The sequence below is a fragment of the Macaca nemestrina genome, chromosome 3 (assembly GCF_043159975.1).
Source record: "Macaca nemestrina isolate mMacNem1 chromosome 3, mMacNem.hap1, whole genome shotgun sequence".
NCBI lineage: Eukaryota > Metazoa > Chordata > Mammalia > Primates > Cercopithecidae > Macaca > Macaca nemestrina.
The window spans coordinates 15,433,844-15,459,744 of NC_092127.1; the positions used below are offsets into that span (position 1 = coordinate 15,433,844).

Here is a 25,901-nt window from a genome sequence, read left to right on the forward strand (position 1 = left end):
TTGCCTGTTGCAATCCATGTAAGATGTGACTTGCTCCTCCCTGCCTTCCACCATGATTGTGAGGCCTCCCCAGCCACATGGAACTGTAAGTTCATTAAACCTCCCTTTCTTTTGTAAATTGCCCAGTCTCTGATATGCCTTTATTAGCAGTGTGAAAATGGACTAACACAAGGTCCAATTTATTAAAAAAAAAAAAAAAAAAAAAAACCTTTTTCTATATATCACACTTTGTGTGTCATCAATAAGAACTCTTTGCCTAGCTCTAAGTCCTGAAGATATTCTCTATTGTTTTCTAAATGTTTTATATTCTTATACTTTGGAATGCCCAATTGCTCCCACACCATTTGTTGAAAGGAAGATCCTTCCTCCATGGAATTGTCTCTGTACCTTTGTTAAAAATCAGTTGAGTGTGTTTGTGTGTAACATGTGGCTTTTATTTTATCTTTTAGTTAAACACATTGCATGATTAATCTCAACAACAGTCTTTTGATGACAGTAATGTAAAAATATTGATAAGATAATGTTATCAAAATGAAAACTAACATTAAATGTCTTTGGCTAGGAAAACACAGAAAATTATTCAAAATGGGAAATGAAATCTGAAACGGTCTTCACGTCATGTGCTGGGTTAAAACCTAATTTTAAATAAACGGCTGTATAACAAATCAGCAGAAAGCCACACCACTGAAGAGACTTCATGGTTTAAATTCTGGCAAGGTATTTTAGCAGCTAGCTACAGGACCTCTGAGGCCTGGCTACTAAACCCCTCAATGTCTGCATTTTTCATCTCCAAAACACAAGTAATAATCTACCTCCCTCTTCATGTTGCTGTGAAGATAAGTTAATTAACACTTAGAACAATACTTAACATATTAAGAACCCAATTTATGTTATCTATCATCAATCAATCTGATACAAAAAGTCTGATAATGCCAGTGACAGCTCAAATCACACCTATCTTTTAAGATGAAATATATTTATCCTAAGCCTTGGGCAAGTTTCCTAGTCTAAGTCCATTTCCTCATCTGTAAAATAGGATTATTATGAGGAACAAGTGAGCTAAAGTATTAGGAGGATTTATCACAGTTCTCAGTTACATAGGAAATACTCCTCTAGTAAATACTACTCTTCTAAAATTAAAAAAATTACTTACAATATTGTACCATTGTTAATGTCATATATTTGTGAAGCTCAAACATATATACAGACAGTCCCAGACAGGATGGTTCAACTTATGACTTTTTGAATTTACAATGATGCAAAAGCAATACACATTCAGTAGAAACTATAGTTGAAATTTTGACTTTTGATCTTTTCCCAGGCTAGTGATATGCAGTATGACACTCTCTAGATGCTGGGCAACAGCAGTGAGCCATAGCCCTGAGTCAGCCAGGTGATAATGAGGGTAAACCAGTACTATACTACACAGTGTAATATAGTCAATAAATTACATGAGATATTCAACACTTTATTATAAAACAGGCTTTGTGTTAGATGATTTTGCCCAACTGTAGGCTAATGTAAGTGTTCTGAGCATGTTTAAAGTAGGCTAGGCTAAGCTATGATGTCTAGTAGGTTAGATACATTAAATGTATTCTGACTTATAATATTTTCAACTTATGATGGGTTTATTGTGACAGTCTCATTGTAAATTGAGAAGCATCTGCAAAATATGCTATGTTAGATGCTAGGATTGAAAAGCAATAAAGGCAGTCCTTGTGCTAGATTGCATTTTATAGTCTACAAGCAAAATTAGGACATGCAAAATAGAGATGGGAGAGAAACTATTGCTACCAGAGGCATTTGAGACTAAACAGATTCAATCTCCATAATGACCAACCATAGTTTGAATGCTGGAGAATTTCAACACCAACAACTCAGTTGACCTAACTCTTAAAGACAGAGCAAAAATATTTAGCAAACCCATGAAAATTAAGTTTATTTGATATGTTAAGAGAAAGAAACACAGATTAGGCAAATATTCTATGGAAGAATAGCAGAGTTTTACCAACTTAATTAGCATATGTAAGAGACTATTATCTGCATAGAAAATTCTGTATGGAAGCTTAAAGCACGGTGGTTACTTATCAATTATGAATATAATAGTCTAATTCATATTTTTTTCAACTTTTATTTTAGATTCAGGGGTACATGTACAAGTTTGTTTCCGAGTTATATTCTATGATGCTTAGGTTTGGGGTATGAATGATCCTGTCACCAAAGTACTGAGTATAGTACCCAATAATTTTTCAATGATTGTTTATCTCCCTTTTTGCCCCCTCTAGTAGTCTCCAGTTTCTATTGTTCCCATCTTTACATCCATGAGTACCCAATGTTTAGCTCCCACTTACGAGGGAGGCCGTGGTATTTGGTTTTCTGTTCCTGGTTAATTTGCTTAGGATAATGGCCTCAAGTTGCAACTATGTTGCTGCAAAGGACATGATTTCATTATTTTGCATAGTTGTGTAGTATTGCATGGTGTATATGTATCACAGTTTCTTTATTCAGTCCACTGTTGATGGACAGCTAGGTTGATTCCATGTCTTTTTTATTGTGAATAGTGTCACAATGAACAGGTGAGTGCATGATGTGCCTTTTTGGCAGAATAATTTGTTTTCTTTTGGATATATATCCAGTAAGGGGATTTCTGGGTCAAATGGTAACTCTGTTTTATTTGAAACATCTCCAAACTGCTTTCCACTGTAGCTAAACTGTTGATTTTCCCACCAACAGAGTATAAGTATCCCTTTTTCCACATGCTCACCAACTTCTGTTGCTTTTTAAATTTTTAATAGTTATTCTGACTGGTGTGAGATGGTATCTCATTGTGGTTTTGATTCATGATGTGGAGCATTTTTTCAAATGTCAGTTGGCCTCTTGAATCTTCTTTTGAGAAGTGTCTGTTCATGACTTTCACCCATTTTTTGAGGGGGTTATTTGTTTTTTGCTTGTTCAGTTGTTTAAGTTTCCTCTGGATGCTGAATACCAGACTTTCCCTGGATTCATCATTTGTGAATATTTTCTCCCAATCTGTAAGTAATCTGCTTAATTACTCTGTTGATATTTTCTTTTGATGTGCAGAAGCTTTTTAGTTTAATTAGGTCCCACATGCCAATTTATTTTTGTTGCCATTGATTTTGAGCACTTAGTCATAAATTCTTTCCCAAAGTCAATGTCTAGAATGCCCTATGTTTTCTTCTTGGATTATCATAGTTTGAGAACTTACATTTAAATCTTTTATCTGTCATGAGTTTTTTTGTTTGTTTTTTTGTTTTTTTTTTGTCTGTTGCCCAGGCTGGAGTGCAGTGGCACCATCTTGGCTCACTGCAACCTCCACCTCCCAGGTTCAAGAGATTCTCCTGCCTCAGCCTCCTGAGTAGATGGGATTACAGGCATCTGCAACTATGCCCAGCTAATTTCTGTATTTTCAGTAGAGTCAGGGTTTCTCCTTGTTGACCAGGTTGGTCTTGAGCTCCTGACTTCAGGTGATCCGCCCTCCTCAGCCTCCCAAAGTGTTGGGATTACAGGTGTGAGCCACTGCACCCAGCCAAGTTAATTTTTATATAAATTTTTATATATAATGAAAATTAGGGGTCCAGTTTCATTCTTCTGCCTATGGCTAGCCAGCTTTCTTAGCACCACTTATTGGGTGGGGAGTCAATTCCCCATTGCTTATTTTTGTCCAATTTGTTGAAGATCAGATGGCTGTAGATGTGTGACTTTATTGCTGGCTTCCCTATTCTGTTTCATTGGTGTATATATTGGGTAATGTGATACCCCCAGTTTTATTCTTTTAGCTTAGTATTGCCTTGGCTATTTGGGCTCTATTTTGGTTCCATATGAATTTAAGGGTTGTTTTTTCTAATTCTGTGAAAAATGATATTGGGAGGAATTGCATGGAATCTATAGATTGATGACCATACTTTGGGCAGTATGGTCATTTTAACAACATTGATTCTTGTATCCATGAGCATGGAATGTTTTCCCATTTGTTTGTGTCATCGGTAATTTCATTTAGCAATGTTTTGTGGTTCTCCTTGTAGAGATGTTCCACATCCTTGGTTAGATATGTTCCCACATAATTTTTTGTATATGGCTGGCTATTGTAAAGGGAATTGCATTCTTGATTTGGCACTCAGCTTGAATGTTATTGGTTTGTAGAAATACTACTAATTTTTGTACAGTTATTTTGTATCCTGAAATTTTATTGAAGTCATTTATCAGTTCCAGGAGCCTTTTGGTGAAGTCTTTAGGGTTTTCTAGGTATAGAATCATATCCATGAAGACATATAGTTTGACTTATTTTCCTACTTCGATGTCGTTTGTTTTTTTCTCTTGCCTGATTGTTTTGACTAGGACTTCCAGTACTGTGCTGAATAGGAATGATGACAGTGAACATCCTTGTCTTGTTTCAGTTTGAAGGGAATTCTTCCACTTTTTGCCTGTTCAGTATGATGTTGGCTATGGATTTTTCATAGATTGCTCTTATTATTTTGAGGTATATTCCTTCGATGACTAGTTTATTGAGGATTTTCTTCATGAAGGGATGCTGGATTTTATTGAAAGCTTTTTCCATGTTCATAATATTTTTAATATATCATTATTTTGAAAGAAAAATAGAACACACCATGTATCTACTATATTAACCTCTGTTAACAATCCTAGGGTGAGCTGAATCACTGGCTCTCATACCACTGCCACCTTCTGAAAACTCATCAATTTAAAGCATAAACAGTGACACCATATTGATTCAGCCCACATCACTGACAGCAAATACCTCACTTGTCCAGAGAAGCAAGATGACTCAAAGAAGCCAACTGAAACCAAACACCAAAGGAAGTAGTTCTCAGAGCAAAGCCATAAGTAGCTTAGTAGGTTTAATATTCTTTAAAGCTGTTTATATATATGCAATAAGTAAATAGATCCCCCTTTAAAATCAAAGTCTTCCCTTGACAACATGACATCACTTTCTCCATCCTAGTCTGATAGCTTTTTCTGAAAAATAATTACAACATTGTACTGTTTTCCTATTAATTATTTTGTTGTATATTTTGAAGACAAGCAATCTTAGAACTGTGTAACTCACATACACCTACACATATATATATCTCTTTTCAGGATCATGTCTACATTTTCTCAAAAGTGAGAGTCTTAATAACACAGCTGTCTTAGTCTGTTTTCTGTGGCTTATAATAGAACACCTGAAACTGGGTAATTTATAAAGAAAAGAAATTTCTTACAATTCTGGTGGCTTGGAAGTCCAAGGGCATGGCTCGGTGTCTGGTGAGAGCCTTCCTCCTGGTGAGGATTATGCAGAGTCCTGAGGCAATGCAGACCATCACACGGTGAGGGGGCTGAGCATGCTACCATGCTAGCTCAGGCCTCTCTTCCTCTTAGAAAGCCACCAGTTCCACTCCTATGATTGCCCATTAATCCATTAACCCATCAATTTATTAAGTCATGAGAAGATTAATCCACTCAGGGGGGCAGAGCACTCATGAACCACTCACTTCTTAAACGTTCCACCTCTCAATACTGCCACATAGGAAATTTGGAAACCCATGCATGAAATTCAGGGGGGCACATTCATAACATAGCAGTAACGAGGGCCTGAATGGCTTGCCAACGCTGAACCATTTCCTGCATGGGAGCAGGAAAGAAAATTTACTCACGGAAGTGGTGAAAACCCTGGGATGTCGTGAAATTCTCTAGGACTAACCTGAAAAGCCCTTGTATCTGTTTTGTTGTTGCTGCTGCTGTTGTTGACCAGTGACAGCTTGTCTCTCCTTGTCCTTCATGCCTAAATATAATGGACCAAACTGAAGTAGGATCATAACCAATTTGGAGAGAAAAAGAATGAATTTGGTCTAGGATCACTATTGCTCTGTGGAAATGAAGGGGAATTATTAGTTTCTGATATTTTGAAAATAGCTAATAAAAATAGGAGTGTCTGTACAAAGATTTATGGTAAATAATGTACTCTCAGACATACTACGTAACTCTCACCACAACCTAAATATGACAAAGAAAAAATATTTATTTACCGGGAAAATAAAAAACATAGTGAGGTTTTTGGTTTGGTTTGATTTTCTAGGAATTTCAGAGTAATTTTTAAAACAGCGTTGTCATTCTCTCAGGTAACACAAGAGATAATTTTATGTACTGGAAAATTTCCTCTGAAAGTGTCACAGAATATTTAAAAGACACCGAAGTTGCATAACATTTTACTGAGGTATCATCACAGTTAAAAGTTGCCTGTGTAAGTAAGGCTTACCTTACTTCAGCAGGCTCTGTGTGAATGTGAACTCCCTTCACACCTCCAATTCCAATTACAGAGACTACCTGAAAAGGAATCAGGGACTTGTAGCATAACTCAGTATGGAGGTCACAATTGGGGAGAGGAGGAAATGGCCAAAATGAAAGGCAATGTCGTTGAATGCAGGAAGAATTTTTTTTTCTTTTTTTTTTTTTTTGTGACTGGGTCTTGTTCTCTTACCCAGGGTGGAGTGCAGTGGTATGACCATAGCTCACTGCAGCTTTGAACGTCTGGGCTCAAGCAGTCCTTTTACCTCAGCCTCACAAGTAGCTGGGACTGCAGGTACATGTCACCAAGCACAGCTAATTTAAAAAAAAAATTGTAGAGATAGGATCTCACTATGTTGCCCAGGATGGTCTTGAACTCCTGGCTGCAAGTATGAATTAAATGTTAAGAATGGCAATACTTGACTTTGTAGTTGAAGTCTCAAAGAGTAGAACTGTGAATTTTAAAAACAGAACTTTAAAAATAGCTGTGAAAGAATGGAACAAAAAATAGTTTTATAAGGCAGCTCCACTTTCAGAATATTGTGTCATTGTGATCTCCAATAGAGTAATTTTTTTTCTTTTCTGAAGACAATGTAGGTGAGAGTAATAATCCACAAGGATGTATTTGATTTAGAAAAAGGCAAGACTGTTAGTACAAAACAAAGATTGGGGATATTATTGGTTTACACCTAAGGATTTAAACTGAAGAATTTCATTAGATGTGCAGGAGAGAAAAAGTAGTATCTTTTTCACACCAATTGTGAAGTTGACAATCAGTGGCTGACACCTATAACAAAAGGCAGATTAACAAGAGAAAGGCATAACAAAATTTTTTAACCAAAATTTTATGTGACACGGGAAACTTCAGAAATGACGACCCAAAGACTTAGGAAAAGCTGTGTATTTTTATGCCTAGGTTTGCTAAAGAATGGACAGTCACATAGAAGTCTGATTGTCCAGCCTGGACAACATGGTGAAACCGCATCTCTACTAAAAATACAAAAATTAGCCGGGCGTGGTGGTGGGTACCTGTAATCCCAGCTACTTGGAAGGCTGAGGCAGGAGAATTGCTTGAACCCAGGAGGCAGAGGTTGAGGTAAGCTGAGATCATGCCACTGCACACTCTAGCCTGGGGAACAGAGTGAGACTCCATCTCAAAACAAACAAACAAACAAACAAAACTGATTGATCAAAAAGGATATGATCAATAAACTAGGGGGAACTTAGCAAGGCCTGTTGACCTGTTTGTTCAGATTCTGCTCTGGCTGTATGTATTTTCATTCCTTTTCTCTGGGTACAAGGTGTCCCAAAAGGTCTTCATTCTCCACATGGAGGGATAGAGAATGATTTTTATGGCCTGAGGAGAGAAGGTTGGAGAAAGAGAGTGAACTTTCTGCTTATGCCAAGGTGCCATATTTTGGGGTATCATGTTCTAAGCCCTGATATATATTAAAAATAATTGCCCGCTTATGGAGCCAACTTTGAAACAATGTGAACTATTTTCTGATGTCCTTACAAATTGGTGTAACATGCCATATGAGAGTTCATCTAACCCTTGGTGATTTACATAAACCTGGAATTAACCTCATATTTCCATTTGCTACAGAAGTCTAGAGCCATTCCATGATCGTTGGCTAATTTCTGGACAGCTTACTATCTCCTAATTTCCTCTGCTTCTTGGGCTCTTGTTTCTTGTTTACATCAGGGTCAGCATGAGGTGCTACCAGATATTAAACAGCTCCTTTATTGTGTTTGCCAAAAATTGAAACAAAGCATTTATAAGCACAATAGACTTTCCTGATGACTAGAGAGACAAGGGGCAAAAGCTCATCACTTACTATACTGTCCTGTCCCCCAAGTCCATTTTTAACACTCACCACCAGAAGTTTCTCTCCTGGCTCTTTCTCTGCAGCACCTGCTTTTTTATTTTGCTGGCATGTCTCTTCTCTGCTCCCACCCTTTATTCCACTCCCCTCCCCAGTCCTTCTCAGTAGCAAAACAACACATTCCTCCTTTTACCTCATGCATAGTGGCTTCCCCTTTCCTCTGGAGTCACCAGCTGACACACTCCCAGCATTTATGAACACAGATTCTGAACAGAAACAGTTCACAGAGAGGAATTCTGGACTGAATATTAGAATAATATGTTCTTAACAGCATTACATTATGCCTGTTTTTGAGTAAGACAAATTTAGTGTGATCATGGTTGGTGAAAATCGTTGGGATGAAAAAAATGACTTCTCAAAATTGTATCTCATTAGTCCTCAGCAAGCAAGCAAGTAATCTTTCTCTCTACTTTACAGATGGCAATAAAATGTCAGAAAATTTCCCTAAGATGACTCCAGGAATAAGGGAGGAATAAGGGATGGAACCTGTAAAAACACTCTTTGGGAGGCTGAGGCAGATGGATCATGTGAGGTCAGGAGTTTGAGACCAGCCTGGCCAACCTGGTGAAACCCTGTCTCTACTAAAATTACAAAAATTAGCTGGGCATGGTGGTGGACACCTGTAGTCCCAGTGCCTTGGGAGGCTGAGGCAGGAGAATCACTTGAACCTGGAGGCGGAGGTTGCAGTGAGCCAAGATCGCGCCATTGCACTCCATCCTGGGTGACAGAGCAAAACTCTGTCTCAAAAAGAAAAAAAAAAAGAACAAAAAAACTCAGTTCTAATTGGCTTCTACTCACACATGTTTTACAAGGCCTTCTATGCTAACAAAAATCAACACAACACAATTCTCTGAACATCTATAATACACATAGTTGAAACTTGACTATATTCTGTTTTGGATTATTTTTTGTGAGTCTTTTCTTCTTAACAAGACAATAAGTTCTTTCAGGACCAACACTAATCAAGGAACATCTTTCCTATCCTCACGATTAATAACCAGCCACCATATTGAACAAACAATTTGGGGTTTAATTCAATAATTTTCTTATGCTAATTTTATAATTCTGTGAATATGATCAAACCACCTCATATAGCTCTTAGAATAAAGGCACCTTTATTGATATTGTTAAAAAATAAAATTACAGCAAGTTTGGTTTTAAGATGTAATTGGCTGTTATTAGTGATTCTAGAACTGGGCACTATCTCATTCTTAAAACAGAATGCATGCTCCATTTTATAGGTTGGCTTTATAGGCAGAAAAGGGCTGAAGAAAGCAGAAACAAGGAACAAAAGCAGATTGGTCGTTTCAAAGTTACTTTACTTATAGGGTTAACACAGAAGGGGCTTCCTTATCATGCTGGCTCAGGTAAAGTGAGCCCCTTCTGCTTAGCTGCTGTGAATCTTCTGATTTCTGGAAAACTTGCCTGTTTCAAAGTTTAGTGTAATCGTGCATGACACCTAGCATGAGTGACATTGTCTGCTGGAGCCCAGTGTAGGAGCTTGGTCTAAACAATGAAATCGCCTCCCATAAACTTTGCCTAATAATCCCTTTAAACTCTCAGGAACCAGGATTAAAACGAGATGATAGGGTGTCAATTTTAGATCTTTCCAGCTTTCTCTTATGGGCATTTAGTGCTATAAATTTCCCTCTACACATTGCTTTAAATGTGTCCCAGAGATTCTGGTATGTTGTATCTTTGTTCTCATTGGTTTCAAAGAACATCTTTATTTCTGCCTTTATTTCGTTATGCACCCAGCAGTCATTCAGGAACAGGTTGTTCGGTTTCCATGTAGTTGAGCGGTTTTGATTGATTTTCCTAGTTCTGAGTTCTAGTTTGATCGCACTGTGGTCTGAGAGACAGTTTGTTATAATTTCTGTTGTTTTACATTTGCTGAGGAGTGTTTTACTTCCAACTATGTGGTCAATTTTGGAATAAGTGCAATGTGGTACTGAGAAGAATGTATATTCTGTTGATTTGGGGTGGAGAGTTCTGTAGATGTCTATTAGGTCTGCTTGGTGCAGAGTTGCCCTCAGAAATAATACCACACATCTACAGCCATCTGATCTTTGACAAACCTGACAAAAACAAGAAATGGGGAAAGGATTCCCTATTTAATAAATGGTGCTGGGAAAATTGGCTAACCATAAGTAGAAAGCTGAAACTGGATCCTTTCCTTACTCCTTATACGAAAATTAATTCAAGATGGATTAGAGACTTAAATGTTAGACCTAAAACCATAAAAACCCTAGAAGAAAACCTAGGTAATACTATTCAGGACATAGGCATGGGCAAGGACTTCATGTCTAAAACACCAAAAGCAACAGCAACAAAAGCCAAAACTGACAAATGGGATCTCATTAAACTAAAGAGCTTCTGCAGAGCAAAAGAAACTTTCATCAGAGTGAACAGGCAACCTACAGAAAGGGAGAAAATTTTTGCAATCTACTCATCTGACAAAGGGCTAATATCCAGAACCTACAAAGAACTCAAACAAATTTATGAGAAGAAAACAAACAACCCCATCAAAAAGTGGGCAAAGGATATGAACAGACATTTCTCAAAAGAAGACATGCATATAGCCAACAGATACATGAAAAAATGCTCGTCATCACTGGCCATCAGAGAAATGCAAATCAAAACCACAATGAGATACCATCTCACACCAGTTAGAATGGCAATCATTAAAAAGTCAGGAAACAACAGGTGCTGGAGAGGATGTGGAGAAATAGGAACACTTTTACACTGTTGGTTGGATTGTAAACTGGTTCAACCATTGTGGAAAACAGTATGGCGATTCCTCAAGGATCTGGAATACCATATGACCCAGCCATCTCATTACTGGGTATATACCCAAAGGATTATAAAGCATGCTGCTATAAAGACACATGCACACGTATGTTTATTGCGGCACTATTCACAATAGCAAAGACTTGGAATCAACCCAAATGTCCATCAGTGACAGACTGGATTAAGAAAATGTGGCACATATACACCATAGAATACTATGCAGCCATAAAAATGGATGAGTTCGTGTCCTTTGTAGGGACATGGATGCAGCTGGAAACCATCATTCTTAGCAAACTATCGCAAGAACAGAAAACCAAACACTGCATGTTCTCACTCATAGGTGGGAATTGAACAATGAGATCACTTGGACACAGGGAGGGGATCATCACTCACCGGGTCCTATTATGGGGAGGGGGGAGGAGGGAGGGATGGCATTGGGAGTCATACCTGATGTAAATGATGAGTTGATGGGTGCTGACGAGTTGATGGGTGCAGCACACCAACATGGCACAAGTATACAGTATACATATCTAACAAACCTGCACGTTGTGCACGTGTACCCTAGAACTTAAAGTATAATAAAAAAGAAAAAAAAAAACGAGATGAACATTTAAGCAAATTATTTGGGTGCATCATCACTCAGAACTAAGCTTTAGCAAAATGCTGTGAAATGTAGTTTTACAGACTTAAATCCAGAAAATTTCATTTACCCCTTATGTTGTTTTAGGTTTCCCCAGGAGCTTTTTTTCCCAAATTGTTTACTTTGATTCTTCTTTCTGGAGCCTAGAGGCCTCTCCTTCTACCTATCTAAGAATTTAGTCAAGTAAAGCCACTTAGTTATAAAGGAAGAAGAAAAAAATAATAATACAGGTTTAAGATAACAGCTATAAACCCCTAATGGTGGTACCTGTTTCTTTTCTTCCTGGCTGGGAAAAAGGAAAGGAAGGAGACATAGTGTTTAAGAGGATGCTGAGACTATTATGTTACCGCTAGTGAGTTATTCTTTGACTTTTATTATGACTTTTTGCACCCCGCTCCCTGCCTCCCTGGAACTGTAGCTTTAAAGCTTCTTTTTTCAGAATGAAGACATTGTAGTGCATTTACATCTTCCTCTGCTATACTGCAAGCTTCTAGCACTATTAATTGGTCATTCAAATACATTTGTGGAATAATGGATGAATAAGTACCAATTCTGTTACAATGAAATTATTGAAGGAGATATCTTGGTTTTCGTCTATAATTTGTATTCTAACATTCAGTCAAAGTAGTTTGTTAAATAAATTGGAAAGAATTGATCTTCAACCATGGTAATTAACATCTAGCTCTAGATGAAGGATTTCTGTCTGCCAATGTTACATCGTTTCATTAAGTTTTATCAACATATCACCAAAGAATGTGAACCCTCATTTTTTGTGCAGGTTGAATATCCCTTATCTGAAGCACTTGCAGCCAGAAGTGTTTTGGATTTCAGATTTTTTCGGATTTTGGAATACTTTCATATACATAACGAGATTTCTTGGGGAGGAGACCCAATTCTAAACATAAAATTCATTTATGTTTCATATACACTGTATACATATAGACTGAAGGTAACTTTATACAATATTTTAAATAATTTTGTTGGCGCTCAAAACGTTTCCATTTTGAAAGATTTCAGATTTCAGATCTTTGGATTAGGGATGCTCAACCTGTAACAACTTTTCTCTGGCATTCTGGCATATGCTCCCATAGCCACAAAAGCCAGTCATGTTAGTTGGATTAGAGTAACTTATTTTAACAATTGTCTTCTTGACATGTAGCCCAGAGAAGTAAAGTGAGCTGCCTAGCTCATCACACGGTTATTATAAAAATAATGCTTAGCTTTTCTTGAAAGAGTATCTGGGTGCCAGTCTGAGTGTCTGGAACACAGGTGATGATTAATAAATATGTGAGTGAATAAATAAAAGCCACAATTGGCTGTAGGTTTTAACATACAAACAGTTTTTCATCCATTGTAGCCACCAGCATCACCAGTCTGAAATAGCATTAAGAATCCATCCAAGTCAACCAGAAGCAACCAAAACTCTTTAGCTCTGCAGGACAGAAATAAGTACTTCTTTAAGTAACTTCCTTCCTAAAACACACACATACACTCACACACACACACGCACCCACACGCACACACACAAAAAATATCTGGTTCTTACATTTTTCTGGTCACTTTCACTAATTTATAATTTTTAGTTGCAGCCAGGTTTCTTCATTTTAACTCCAGGTTTCTTATCAGGGAACATTTGCCAATAAGTCTCCCTCATGGAGAGATCGCGGTTATTAAGTTTCCTCAGAGGGGACCTGAACATTCTCCAGCATTCTTCAGGGCAACTAACAACACCCTGGACATTCAGATGTTCCATGCAAGATCACAAGGAGGTTTCTTATCCACCACCTAGTTTTCTGGGCTAAATTACAAGGGATGCAGTATGGTTGATGAAAATAGAAAAGCTGTCAATTAGAATTTTCAGAAACAAACCTCACAGCACAAGGCAAAACACACTCTCCAAGCATCGTTGCCTTTCTCTAAGGGTGCAGCCAGCACTCTCCAGGGTGCTTAGGGAGAGCACCTCTCTCAGAAGACTACTAAGAAGGAAAAAACCGTAGTAGGATCCTGAAGTTGATTTAGTTATCACTGAACTTGAATACCTCTTTTCAATGCTGGAAAAGATAATTGTGATACAAGGATAAATTCTCCTCAGGGCTTTTCCCGGTAGAAGGCAAATTGCTACTCTTCTCTTCCCACAGTCTGCCTAATCCCTACATCTATTTTTTAAGGTACAGAATGACACTGATTATTCTCCTGCCTTGGGATATTCCTAATAGATACACAATCATAATAGGCAAAACTGGAGACAAACATTTGGAAATGCTCAGAGAAGGCAATTTATGATAGGTAATTAACAACTCTGGCTGTTGGCAGAGGCTAAAAAGTTCAAATGCAGAGACCTGTTGTAGGATGATGTCCTGTCTGCCTTTGCCACAGAGAGGATTATACAGAGCCTGCAGGGGAAAAAAGTGTTGTATCTATATGGCCTCAGTTGCACACTACAGCAGATTGAGACATATGGGCAGCACATCAGCACCTCGAACAACTGGTCTCCAAATGTATCCTTTTCACAGATACTATGGCTCAAAAAGCTTAAGCTTTACACACTTCTTTAAGAATAGATCTATTATGATCTTGAAGTGGAACATCGGAAAGACATCAATTTTATGTCTCTCACTTACCTGGAGTTCAAAGTATTGCAATAGTTCCCTTTACTGTAAGAAATTGCTGCAGGTCGACCCTAAGGTTTCCTTACATGAAGTAAATTTAACAGGTAGGAGTTTAGATTTAGCTCATGAACTAGATGTTCATGTTAACCATTGTATCGAGTTGGAATTACTTGCTGCTGGAAAATAAACTGTTCTAACAGTTCAGAGCTAACAATGAGATTTGTCAAAAATCTGTCCCATCAATGACAATGAAACTCACAGTAAGAAGTCACTCTGCTTCTGGTTTTGCAGATGTGGTTTTCTGCGTATCATAAAATAAATCTATGGAAGTCATCAAGGAATATTTAATACTCCGATGAAATTAAGAGATCATTTAAAAATTATTAACTGATTTTGTTTTGCTAGATTTTAATCAAAAAGTGTTCTAACCTGCTTAGTTGGTAATTAAAATAATCTGTTTTGGCTTAACTCTCTAATTTCATTCTCTAAAACAAGGCACATGATTTTCTCTGTAAACGTACAATTACCAGTTGGAACTGCATTAAGCTTTTAAGCTAATGAATTTAATTTGGTGCTTTGATATAGTTATTTACTAAGCAGTTTAACATCAAGCTACGGAAACATGAAGACACCTGTAACAAGTCCATAGTAATAGCAAAGCTACCCCAAACTGATCTGAAAATAGCAGCTCCTGTTTATTCAAAACTAACGTATTTTCACACCTGGAGTTAAATTGCCTGTTTTATGTCCATCTTACTGAATTAAATATGAGCAAGGGGAGAGGGCTGCATTTTAATGAAAGAGGCCATCAAACAGAGCCCAAACCCTGAGGTTCCTTCAACTTTTCATCACACAGTGTTCCTTCAACACAAATGGCAATCAGATTTTTAAAAAATCAGGAGAGGGAATTGAAAGAACCGTACCTAAGGCAACAGGATTTTTGAACAATAGAGAGAAATCACCTGGGAAACATTAGATCCTTGTTGTCGGAATCTGGGGGTCACAAAGGAAGCTGTATAAAAGAAGTCTATCGGGACACATGGATAAAGTAGAATAGAAAGAACATATGGGAAGTGTGTGAGAGGAATCAGTCTGTCTCAATTAATTACTGTCATTTTATGTACGCAGATGGACAAAAGAACAATAGAAGACTGGTTACTCTGATATGCAAAAAGTCTCCTACAAAGTTGTAATAGTTGCCAAGCTTCTTGATTACCATTATGGTGTTGAGTTGAAATATTTCACTTCAAAAATATTTTCCTACTCTCAAATCTGTTGTGTAAAGAGGTGGCAAAAAAAAAAAAAAAAAAAAAAGAGAGAGAGAGAGAGAAAAAAAATAACAAAACAGCAAGCTAGGCCACTAGGGAACAAATTTGAATGAGATCTAGCCTATATGGGAGGAATTCACAGTCTTAGGAGGAAAATATTACATAGAAAGATAAATTAAGATGTGACATGGTAAATGCTATTACAGAGATGTGAACAAAATACCAATGGAGGACAGATGGAGCAAGAATGGATCTTGAGGGAGGTCGGAATTCTCAGAGCATTTGAAATGGATACTGAAGAAATAGCAATTTTTCAGGAAAAAAAAAAAAAATCAGGTGTGGTATTCCAGTCTGGAAGGTCAGTCCCAATGTCTGGCATTTGCAAGATGAGATAGTCAATAAGAAAATAACATAAAGTGCAAGAGACATACAAATGCAGGAGAGGCAGTGTAGTAGCAGCCTGAACAAACAGGTTCATCTACTAGCCAGCTGGGGCAGTGGTTCTCCCACTTTGGTGTGAATCGGAATCACCTGAACTAAAGTGTTTGGGCTTCAGTAGCTCTGAGATGGGATCAAAGGTTTTGTTTTGCTAGCCAGTTCCCAGGAAATGTTGATTCTCCTGATCCAGGGACCACCCTGTGAGATCCTGAAATAGGGTGCTGGAGCTTCATCTTGGAAACAACAGAGAAATGATAGAGAACTTAATGGGATAGATATCCATATCATTGGCTTTGGTTTACAGTGTGAGATATGACTAGTGTATGGGACACTAGTAACAGGAAAATCGACTAGGGACTATTATATTTTCTAATTGAGAGAAAAAGGAGGGCTTCCTATCACAATCACTGCTTTGAAGAAGAAGAATCGCTGAGAACTATTTCTCAGGTAGAAGCTACAGGACAGGATTTGCCGTCCTCCTGTATTTGAGAGTTGAGAAAAAGAAAGAAGTGAGAAATGACATAGTACCATACAATGGCATTAACTGATGTGTAGAATGTAACACACTGGAGCAGTTCTCAAGAAGGAGTTGTACAACTTCCAGTTCTGGCAATATTTTCTTATATAGAGCTTTAAAAACATTTGTGTACAATGCTGAACTCTTTAAAAAAAAATCTTCTTGACACACAGGTGTGGCATAGTGTCAAATGCTAACCAGAGGTTAAATAACATGAATAATTAAAACATGTTGGATTTGGGCTGCAAGAGGTCATTGTCTTCCTAATTAAAAGAGTTTCCTTCAATGGTGATAAAATAAATCAAATTCTAATCAGCTGGAGATTGCATGGGAATTAAGAAAGTAGACACATCAAGTGTGACTGCCCTCTTAAGAAATGTGATAAGGAACAGGAAGGACACAGGAACTTGATATAATGGTTGGAGCAAAAGAAATTGGTGGTTTCTGTTTGAGGATAAGTGGACTTTTTACATGTTTCAAGGCAAATGCCTGTGCAAAAAAAGATTCAAAAAAATTTTTTTCAAAATTATTAAAATTAGATATCACTGATCAAGCAAGATCATAAATAGGCATGAGGTATAAACAATATGTCATCTGGTTCTCTAGATTCCTCCTGTCTGGACAGGGCATTTCTGAAAGAAAGGCGGCATCACCAGTCAGGGGCTGATAGATAAAACTCCCATCTCCCTAGGACAGAGCACTTGGGGGAAGGGGCAGCTGTGGGCACAGCCTCAGCAGACTTAAATGTTCCTTCTTGCCAGCTCTGAAGAGAGCAGCAGATCTCCCAGCACAGTGCCTGAGCTCTGCTAAGGGACAGACTGCCTTCTCAAGTGGGTCCCTGACCCTCGTGCCTCCTCACTGGGACATACCTCCCAGCAGGGGTCAACAGATACTTCATACAGGAGAGTTCCAGCTGGCATCTGGCAGGTGCCCCTCTGGGATGAAACTTCCAGAGGAAAGAGCAGCCAGCAATCTTTGCTTTTCTGCAGCCTCCACTGGTGATACAGGCAAACAGGGTCTGTAGAGGACCTCCAGCAAACTCCAGCAGACCTGCAGAAGAGGGGCCTGACTATAGAAGGAAAACTAACCAACAGAAAGCAATAATATCAACATCAACAAAAAGGATGCCCATGCAAAAACCGCATCCAAAGGTCATCAGCATCAAAGATCAAAGGTAGGTAAATCCAAGAAGATGAGGAAAAGCCAGTGCAAAAATGCTGAAAATTCAAAAAACCAGAATGCCTCTTCTCCTCCAAAGGATCACAACTCCTCACCAGCAAGGGAACGAAACTGGATGGAGAATGACTTTGACAAATTGACATAAGTAGGCTTCAGAAGGTGGGTAATAACAAACTCCTCTGAGCTAAAGGAACATGTTCTAACCCAACGCAAGGAAGCTAAGAACCTTGATAAAAGGTTACAGGAACTGCTAACTAGAACACTCAGTTTAGAGAAGAACATAAATGACCTGATGGAGCTGAAAAACACAGCACGTGAACTTCGTGAAGCATACACAAGTATCAATAGCCGAATCAATCAACTGGAAGAAAGGATATCAGGGAGTGAGGATCAACTTAATAAAATAAAGCATGAAGACAAGATCAGAGAAAAAAGAATGAAAAGGAGCGAACAAAGCCTCCAAGAACTATGGGACTATGTGAAAAGACCAAACCTACGATTGATTGGTGTACCTGAAAGTGATGGGCAGAATGGAACCAAGTTGGAAAACACACTTCAGGATTTTTATCCAGGAGAACTTCCCCAACCTAGCGAGACAGGCCAACACTCAAATTCAGGAAATACAGAGAACACAACTAAGACACTCCTCAAGAAGAGGAACCCCAAGACACATAATCGTCAGATTCACCAAGGTTGAAACGAAGGAACAAATGTTAAGAGCAGCCATAGAGAAAGGTAGGTTAAGGTTACCCAAAAAGGAAAGCCCATCAGACTAACAGTGGATCTCTCTGGAGAAACCCTACAAGCCAGTAGAGAGTGGGGTCAATATTCAGCATTCTTGAAGAAAAGAATTTCCAACCCAGAATTTCATATTCAGCCAAACTAAGCTTCATAAATTAAGGAGAAATAAAACCCTTTACAGACAAGCAAATGCTGAGGGATTTTTGTCACCACCAGGCTTGCCTTACAAGAGCTCCTGAAGGAAGCACTAAATATGGAAAGGAACAACTAGTACCAGTCACTCCAAAAAACATACCAAAATATAAAGACAAACAACACTATGAAGAAACTACATCAACTAATGTGTAAAATAACCAGCTAGCATCATAATGACAGGATCAAATTCACATGTAACAGTATGAAACTTGAATATAAATGGGCTAAATGCCCCAATTAAAAGACACAGACTGGCAAATTGGATAAAGAGTCAAGACCCATTGGTGTGTGATATTCAGGAGACCCATGTCATGTGCAAAGACACACATAGGTTCAAAATAAAGGGATGGAGGAATATTTACCAAGCAAATGGAAAGAAAAAAAAAATGTAGTAGTTGCAATCCTAGTCTCTGATAAAACAGACTTCAAACCAACAAAGATAAAAAAAAGACAAAGAAGGGCATTACATAATGGTAAGTGATCAATGCAATCAGAAAAGCTAACTATCGTAAATATGTATGCACCCAATACAATACAGGAGCACTCAGGTTTATAAAGCAAGTTCTTAGAGAACTACAAAGAGACTTAGACTCCCACACAATAATAGTCAGAGACTTTAACACCCCACTGTCAATATTAGACAGATCAACGAGACAGAAAATTAACAAGGATATTCAGGACTTGAACTCAGCTCTGGACCAAGTGGACCTTATAGACATATACAGAACTCTACACCTCAAATCAACAGAATATACATTCTTCTCAGCACCACATCACACTTCTTCTAAAATTGACCACATAATTGGAAGTAAAACACTCCTCAGCAAATGTAAAAGAACAGAAATTGTAACAAACAGTCTCTCAGATCACAGTACAATCAAATTAGAACTGAGCATTAACAAACTCACTCAAAACCGCACAACCACATGGAAACTGAACAACCTGTTCCTGAATGACTACTGGGTAAATAACGAAATTAAGGCAGAAATAGATAAGTTCTATGAAACCATTGAGAACAAAGACACAATGTACCAGAATCTCTGGGACACAGCTAAAGCAGTGTTTTGGGGGAAATTTATAGCACTAAATGCCCACGTGAGAAAGCAGGGAAGACCTAAAATAGGCACCCTAGCATCACAATTAAAATAACTAGAGAAGCAAGAGCAAACAAATTCAAAAGCTAGCAGAAGAAAAGAACTAAGATCAGAGCAGAACTGAAGGAGATAGAGACATGAAAAACTCTTCAAAAAATCAATGAATCCAGGAGTGGTTTTTTGAGAAGATTGACAAAATAGACCACTATCCAGACTAATGAAGAAGAAAACAGAAGAATCAAATAGATACAATAAAAAATGATAAAGGGGATATCACCACTGATTCCACAGAAATACAAACTACCATCAGAGAATACATTAAACACCTCTATGCAAATAAACTGGAAAATCTAGAAGAAATGGACATGGACCCATAAACACCCTCCCAACCTCCCAAGGCTAAACAAGGAAGAAGTCAAATCCCTGAATACACCACTAACAAGCTCTGAAATTGAGGTAGTAATTAATAGCCTACCAACCAAAAAAAAGCCCATGTCCAGACAGATTCACAGCCGAATTTTACCAGAGGTACAAAGAGGAGCTGGTACCATTCCTTCTGAAATTATTCCAAACAACAGAAAAAGAGGGATTCCTCCCTAACTTATTTTATGAGTCCAGCATCATCCTGATACCAAAACCTGGCAGAGACACACACACACACACACGAAAATTTTAGGCCAATATCCTCGATGAACATCGATGCAAAAATCCTCAATAATACACTAGCAAACTGAATCCAGCAGCACATCAAAAAGCTTATCCACCATGATCAAGTGGGCTTCATCCCTGGGATGCAAGGCTGGTCCAACATACACAAATCAATAAACGTAATCCATCACATAAACAGAACCAATGACAAAAACCACATGATTATCTCAATAGCTGTAGAAAAGGCCTTCAATAAAATTCAACACCCTTTCATGCTAAAAACACTCAATAAACTAGGTATTGATGGAACATATTTCAAAATAATAAGAGCTATTTATGACAAACCCACAGCCAATATCCTACTGAATGGGCAAAAGCTGGAAGCATTCCCTTTGAAAACTGGCACAAGGGCTGGGCGCAGTGGCTCACGCCTGTAATCCCAGCACTTTGGGAGGCCGAGGCAGGTGGATCACAAGGTCAGGAGGTCAAGACTAGCCTGGCCAACACGGTGAAACCCCATCTCTACTAAAAATACAAAAAAGTAGCTGAGCGTAGTGGCAAGTATCTGTAATCCCAGCGACTCAGGAGGCTGAGGCAGGAGAATTGCTTGAACCCTGGAGGTGGAAGTTGCAGTGAGCCGAGATCACGCCATTTCACTCCAGCCTGGGCAACAGAGTAAGACTCTGTCTTAAAAAAAAAAGGAATTTTAAAATATGTATCACTCTTTTTAACCAATGGCTCTGGACCAACTGGCATGCAAGTGCAAACAAATGAACCTACACATAAACCTTTCACTCTTTGCAAAAAACTCATAATGGATGAGAGACCTAAATGTAAAACACAAAATTATAAAGATCCTAGAAGATAACATAGGAGAAAATCTAGTTGATCTTGGGTTTGGTGATGAGTTTTCATCTACAACCCCAAAGGCACAATTCATGAAAGAAAGAACTGATAAGCTCGACTTGATTAAAATTTAAAATGTCTGCTCTATTAAAGACACTGCCAAGAAAATGAAGGTAAGCCACAGACTGGAAAAAAATATTTGCAGAAGACATACCTAACAACAGGCTGTTACCAAAAATATACAAAGAACTCTTAATGTTCAAAAATATGAAAAGAAACATTAAAAATGGGACAAAGGCCTTAATGGACATCTTACCAAAGAAGACATACAGATAGTAAATAAGCATAAGAAAAGATGCCTCACAGTATAAGCCATCAGGAAAATGCAAATGAAATCAACAACGAGATACACACGTATTAGAATAGCCAAAATTCAGAACACTGTCAAGACCATCCTGGCGAACACGGTGAAACCCCGTCTCTACTAAAAAATACAAAAAAAATAGCCGGGCGAGGTGGCGGGCGCCTGTAGTCCCAGCTACTCAGGAGGCTGAGGCAGGAGAATGGCATAAACCCGGGAGGCGGAGCTTGCAGTGAGCTGAGATCCGGCCACTGCACTCCAGCCTGGGCGACAGAGCGAGACTCTGTCTCAAAAAAAAAAAAAAAAAAAAAAAAAAAAAAATTCAGAACACTGACAAGACCAAATGCTGAAAAGTTTATAAAGTAATAGGAACTCTCATTCATTGCTGGTGGGAATGTAAAATGGGACAGATGCTTTCAAAGGTAGTTTGATAGTTTCTTACAAAACTAAACATGTGGTTACCATACAATCTGCAATCATGCTCCTCGGTATTTAGCCAAAAAAGTTAAAAACTTATATCCACACGAGAACCTATGCATGGATGCTTATAGCTGGTTTATTTATAATTGCCAAAACTTGGAAGCAATTAAGATGTCCTTCAGTAGATGATGGATAAATAAACTGCTGTACCTCCAGATAATAGAATATTATTCGGTGCTAAAAAGAAAGAAACTATCAGGCCATGAAAAGACATAGAAGAAATTTAGATGGATATCATTAAGTTAAAAAAAAAAAAAGCCAATCTGAAAAGGCTACACACTGTATGATTCGATTCCATACTATATGTTACCAATATATCATTTTGGTAAAGGCAAAATTATAGAGACAGTAAAAATAGTTGTTGCCAAGGGGTTTGGGGAAGGAGGGATGAATAAGTGGAGCACAGAGGATTTCTAGGACAGTGAAAATACTCTGTATGATACTATAATAATGGATACATGTTATTTAATACATTTGTCCAAACTCATAGAATGTCAGTACCAAAAACAAAACAAAAAATCACCCCAATGTAAAGTATTGACTCTGAGTGACAATGATGTATCAATGCAGTTCCATCAGTTGTAATAAATGTACTACTTTGGTGGAGGACTTTGATAATGAGGGAGCTATCATGTGTGGGGGCAGGAGGTATATGGGATATCTCTGTACCTTCATCTCAATTTTGCTGTGAAGCTTAAACTGCTCTAAAAATGGTCTATAATTTTAAAAACATTAAAAAAATAAAAATTTATTCCCTTTGATTCAGCTATTCTATTTCTGAGAATTTAACTGTGATTGTCTTTTGACGTGTTAACCTGGCTAGACTACAGTTCCCACGGACTCACAAACACTTAGGTAGGTGATGCTATGAAGATATTTTTTAGCTGTGATAAAGGTTTATAATCAATCGGCTCTAGTAAGGGAAATTATTGAATATCATAGGTAATATGTGTGAGTCTTATTCAATCAGTTAAAATGGCTTAAATGCGGAGTTAGGCTTCTTTGAAGAAGCATTTCTGCCTTTAGGTACCAGTTTCCTTCCTTCTTTTCCTTCTTTTTCCTTCCTTTCCCTCCCTCCCTCCCTCCCTCCCTCCCTCCCTCCCTCCCTCCCTCCCTCCCTCCCTCCCTCCCTCCCTCCCTCCCTCCCTCCCTCCCTCCCTCCCTCCCTCCCTCCCTCCCTCCCTCCCTCCCTCCCTCCCTCCCTCCCTCCCTCCCTCCCTCCCTCCCTCCCTCCCTCCCTCCCTCCCTCCCTCCCTCCCTCCCTCCCTCCCTTCCTTCCTTCCTTCCTTCCTTCCTTCCTTCCTTCCTTCCTTCCTTCCTTCCTTCCTTCCTTCCTTCCTTCCTTCCTTCCTTCCTTCCTTCCTTCCTTCCTTCCTTCCTTCCTTCTTTTTTCTGTACAGAGTCTGGCTTTGTTGACCAAACTGGCCTGGAACTCCTGGCTTCAAGCAATCCTCCTGACATGGCTCCCAAAGTGCTGGGATTACAGGCATGAGCCACCTCACCTGGCCTTAGCCAGTAGTTTCAGCCTATACATGAGAATTCCAGACTGCCCTTTCTGACATCCTCCCTGTGGATTTCACGCTTGCCCAGCTAGCCTCAACAATCATGTAAGCCAGTTCCTCACAATAAATCTCCTAATATATATCTCTAGCCACTAAGGTAGTGAACCTAATACTCTAACTAAATGAAATAATCTGAAATTTGGGAAACAGCTTCATGTAGTAAGAGATTTGCTGGAGTAGTTTTATAATAGCAAACTTAAGGTGCAATATTACAGGATTAACTGAAGTAATTATGGCACAGTCACTTGTATTTTTGAATTATATGTATGGAATTTTTATAGTATAGGAAAAATATGTTTAATTCTAAGTTTAAAATGCAGGATAGAAACTGTGCAGAGTAAACATGCCTCCTAAAATAAAGGCCTAGAAGAAAATATCTGTTAAGAGTGGTCATCTTTAGGGAATGGAACTATTTATTACATTTTAGAGCAGAAAAAAAAATAGAGCAAATTTTACTCTTTAAAAAAAGCCAGCAGCTTTTCTTAATACAGCACATTTGTTCAGAATTGAGGGTGCTTCCAAATATACATAATTTTAAAACTAATGCTTTTGAATATACTGATAATTTTTTAAAGAAACTTGTGCTTTAAGAGTTTATGCAATCATAATATATTCTTACATAATGCATAAACTTAAGTAACTTTATTGCAAATGTATTGAACTACTCCAGATGCAATGGCATAAATGAGATGAAGTCAGATATTATAAAGGAAAAGATAAGCACTCTGAATTTTCAAATACTTTTTGGTACTAAGGTCTAATAACTTGCCTTTACTCAAGTTACAGTTTGTGAAACATTATATAGAGTGACTGGTAAATGCTTACCATAACTAGCACAATCAGTCAGCAAAATAAATACAAAGAAAGCACAGATTAGATAGTTACTATGATTCTGCTTGGTGAACAATTGCCTGAAATTAGATTTTCAGCAGAATTTTTTTCTATCAAAATGAACCATAATTTTAGTGGTTATAATAGGCATATATTTTAATGCTTGTATATCTAACTTCTATGCAAAACAAATTATCAGTGCTTCTCACTACCCCATTACTCCTTCATCACTGCGCCATTTGTGAGTGTTCTGGCAAGTCTTTGCATATGCATCTGAACATATCTTCCTTCTCTCCTAAGCTATCAGAGAAGTCAGGGAAAAAAAAGGTATAGATGAAATAACAGCTATATACTTATGAGATTATTTAAGTAGTTAAATCAATATGGAGTATGTACAGAGAAAGGTATGAAATGAATTCCCCACTTTCTTCTATGATTTGTTCAATGAAGACAAAAACTTGGTAATACACCTTAGTCCTAGCTGCCACATTCAGTTGCTTAATATCTAACCTATTATTACTTCTTAAAACATATTTTATAATGCCATTTATAGACACATCAAATCTAAAGCAACTAACAGCAGAAACCATTGTTTTATGTTTTGTAAGAATTATACTACCCTTCTTTATTAAAGATTTACTGTGCAAATATGTGTATATGCATAGGAATATTGATATATCTCAATAGGTCAAATCCACAAGTATGTAATTTAAAGGCACAAGAATCTTGATACCAAAGATTCACAACACAACATCAGTGTTTGGTATCCAGATACCAAATTCTGCTTGCCTTGTGTCTCTGGATCATGGAGTGACTACAGATTTTCAGATTTGGAAGGAGTAAAAGTCTGGAAGATTCTGAGATCATAAAGCAGGGTTTAGGCTAACAATGTCATGCAATGCATCTGTATGCCTCCCTCCCCCAGTGCTCCTGGGGGCACCAGCTCCTTTGAAAGAGCATCATCCTGGTGAGGTATGCTCTTTGGTAAGCAATCCTGAACTCTGTGAGATCATAATCATAATTTTATACAAAAATTCTGGAAGAAGTCAATAAACTTTGGCAATGTACTGTGGGCATATGAGCTTATTAGACAGAATGTAGTGATTGTGAAGGGCTGATGACAATTCTGAATCCTCTTCTTTAAGGCCATCTGTTTTCGTTTATATTCAGTTGTTCATCTGTTATTCATTCAAGAAGGTTTATTAGTAGCCTAGACATATTTAAGTAGTTGAGTCATTGAATCTACATAGAAAGTTAATAATATATTCAATGATCAGTGATATGGTTTGGCTATGTCCCCACCTAAATTTCATCTTAAATTGTAGTTTCCATAATTCCCACATGTTGTGGGAGGAATGTGGTGGGAGGTAATTGAATCATGGGGACGGTTACCTCCACATTGTTCTTGTGATAGTGAGTTCTTACAAGAGCTGTTGGTTTTATAATGGGCTTTTCCCCTCCTTCACTTTGCACTTCTCCTTGCTACTACCATGTGAAGAAGGACATGCCTGCT

The 25,901-nt window shown here is 38.0% G+C and overlaps 1 protein-coding gene across 13 annotated transcripts in view; it reads right to left on the bottom strand.

Moving 5' to 3' along the window:
* LOC105466649 (centrosomal protein 44) overlaps positions 1 to 25,901 on the bottom strand; it is a 135,552-nt gene that overhangs the window by 43,973 nt on the left and 65,678 nt on the right. Inside the window, exon 13 of one of the 13 annotated variants that reach the window (XR_011620794.1) lies at positions 188 to 7,660. The exons of the other annotated variants lie outside the window; for them this stretch is intronic. The gene's annotated coding sequence lies outside the window, so the exon portion shown is untranslated. Of the gene's footprint in view, positions 1 to 187; positions 7,661 to 25,901 lie in introns of those variants that run through there. 13 annotated transcript variants of the gene reach the window in all.